The following is a 2,863-nucleotide window of genomic DNA, read 5'->3' as shown; positions in this document are numbered from 1 at the left end:
TACAATGGTAGGTACAACCTAAGTAGAAACTTAAACTACAATAAAATAATGAAGCATAACTTATATTAACCGTTCAGAAAAGGTTTCACAAATATAGAATACCTACTGAAAGTATTTGTGTGAATACTCACAGCATACATACAGATAAAATAATTATGGGAATATCATTTACACACAGAGAGGATTTTTTTCCAGGAAAAATGGCTTATTTGGCTTATTCTGGCGGTCCCTGGTTATGAAGGGCCCATTTGGGCCCGTGATGAAGCAGAACATCATGAAAGGGAAGATATATTGAGATGAGTTCTTCACTTCATGGCAACCTAAAAGCAAAGAGAAAAGTCAGTGTCCCAAAGCCCTTCAAAGGCACACTAGTGTCCTTGATTTCTTCTACAAATATCTTCTAAAAGTTCCACCATTATTCAAAGATATCACATGGCCTGGAGAGCCAGGCTTTCAACACATGACCTTTGAGATGACACTGAAAATCCATCATACCTCAGAGTCACAGTAGTGACTCAACTGTAATACATTCCCTTGGTCTTTTCTCAGCCTCTAGAAACCAAGATTACCAACTCTACACTTCTTTGGTTATAAGACTTTCAAAAAACTTTTTAAAAAATCATTTCAGTGCTAACTCCCATCCCCAAAGGTGGGAAACCTGTAGCCAAGTAAACCACTGAGAAAAACAGGAGGTCTAAAAGTACTGTGTACCACTATTCAGTCTCCAGCAGCCCAGAGGTTTAAGGCAGTTTGTGCAGATAGCTGATACAGTTTGTGGGCTAGCTACCCAATGATCACACAATCTTCAGAGTCTTCAGCATGTCTGACAGGGTATAGATGTCATTCCAACCCTGCTCAGGCTGCCTCAAAATTGTCTCCAAAGCCTGGGCCATTTCCAGTAGCTATAGTGCAGCAAGATCCTGCTCTGGGTGTGACTGCCAAAACAGGATCTCTGCTCACGTCTCCCTCAATTTGCCAGACATAGAGAAGAAAGAAGGAGAGGGACTGCCTTGGGTCTAGCCAGCACAGAGTCCTTTAACTCCAACTCAGGACACACGAGGTTAAGAATAAAGACACCTTCATGATTCAGGATGCTTTCGACCTTCTGCAGTAGGTCCATAATAGCTAGGGGAGGACAACTCATTCCCCTTGTTTTGTCTTTATTGCCAAACATTATCGACATATATTGAACATTATCACATCATAGTCAGGCAACATTTCTTCTCCTGCCAGGCTGGGGATGTAGTCCATGCCATATGTAATGTGAACCTTCATCTCATCATGGTATGAAAAGTCAAACCCTGGGTGGCCACTTCCAACACAGAGGGGTAAGTCTCAACAGCATCGATAAGGGACTTTAAGAAATGATCAGGAATGAAGAATGGGAGGCTACTCCCACCTATGCCCACCACAATAATGCCAGTGGAGTCTCTAGGACCATCCCTGGGTTCAGAGCACAGCAAGGACAGGCATCATGGCTTTAAGGTGTTCACAAAAGGCATAAAGCTTATCAACCCTGGGGTAGAAAGGAAGTCTTTGGAAGTACCAGGAAGTCTCTGTTCCTTCTATTCCTTTCTCTGTTTCTTCTGGGTTTTGTGAGACATATCCTTCAGAAATCTGGTTTTCAACTGCACCAAGTTCCTGGGGATGAGAAGATGAGCTGCTTCCCCTTGTACATCCTCAACAATGTGGTCACTCCTCAAGGCACTGTGGTCTTGGTGCTAAACAGTTTGAACCCCAATATCTCTGCCCACAGAGAGAAAGAGCACCTGTTGCTGGGGAGGGACCTGGGCTGGGGCCAGCTTGATGACACTGGTCGACAACTCTGATTGAATATTCTCCATGCCATCATGCTGTTGACCTCAGTGAAGAGCCATTGTTACTAACCTCCTGGAGCCTGCACTGACTGCCAACTGCTTCTACCGTTCTTTCATACCAAAGAGGCATTCAGTCTCATGGCCCTGGGTTATGATGAAAATACCAAAATGACTGTCCTGCAATGGTTTCACAGTGAGGTTGTCCACTACCTGGAGGGTATTGCATGGTTCCCTGTAATCCCCATTGCATAAGACAGAAACGTGCTCCCCAGCCCAGCCTAGCATCACAGCTGGATCTGCTGTTCTTGGAAGGCCTCAGCCAGCAAATCCAGGCTTGCCAGTCATGAAGATATCTCTTGCTCCTAAGTACAGAGCTCAAGAATTTTAAGGGCAAATACAAGGACTGGATTAAACTTGTCAAAGGCAAAGATAGGCTGGGAGAACTAAGGATCTGTTTCAAGCACCGGTTACTGGGACCAGTATACTTGGTATCACTTGGTACACCCTCACCACCCACCCCTCCTGAGTGAAGTGACTTATTTCTTTCTTCCAGATGTGATACTGACCAAAGAAAATGCAGAGGTAGTAACTCTCTACCTGCAGGACACTGCCAATCTCAGCCAACATGGGTTTGATTAGAGAACTTTCTTCGTCTCTCCCTCCCTCCCTGTCTCTCTCTCTCTGGTACATGAACATGTGTGCAAATGTAGACATATCTATTTGCTTCTTTTCTTGTGTGTGAATGTTAGAGGTCAACTTTGTGTATCTTCTAGGCTCTCCACCTTATTTTTTGTGGTAGTGTCTTTTTCTAAAATGGAAGTTCATAGATTTGCCTAGATAAGGTGACCAGTGATCTACATCTCTCTACTCAACTGCTCACATGTCTCTATTTTCCTATCAATATTTACTAGCCAAACCTCCAGCAATGAGGTTACAAATGTTGAGTGCTTCAGTCAGCTCTTAAATGGATGCTGGGAATCCAAATCAAAGTCTTCATGCTTGTGTAGCAAACACTCACTATGCAATCAATCTCTCCATCCTGCACA

The 2,863-nt window shown here is 43.8% G+C and overlaps 1 pseudogene; it reads right to left on the bottom strand.

Annotated features, from left to right (window-relative positions):
• Positions 1 to 794: 794 nt before the first annotated feature.
• On the bottom strand, positions 795 to 2,444 carry LOC110565215 (eEF1A lysine and N-terminal methyltransferase-like; annotated as a pseudogene).
• Positions 2,445 to 2,863: the final 419 nt, after the last annotated feature.

Source organism: Meriones unguiculatus, chromosome 4 (genome assembly GCF_030254825.1).
Source record: "Meriones unguiculatus strain TT.TT164.6M chromosome 4, Bangor_MerUng_6.1, whole genome shotgun sequence".
Classification (NCBI taxonomy): Eukaryota; Metazoa; Chordata; class Mammalia; order Rodentia; family Muridae; genus Meriones; species Meriones unguiculatus.
Note: the sequence above shows the minus strand (reverse complement) of the source record. Positions and strands in the feature narration are given on the sequence as shown.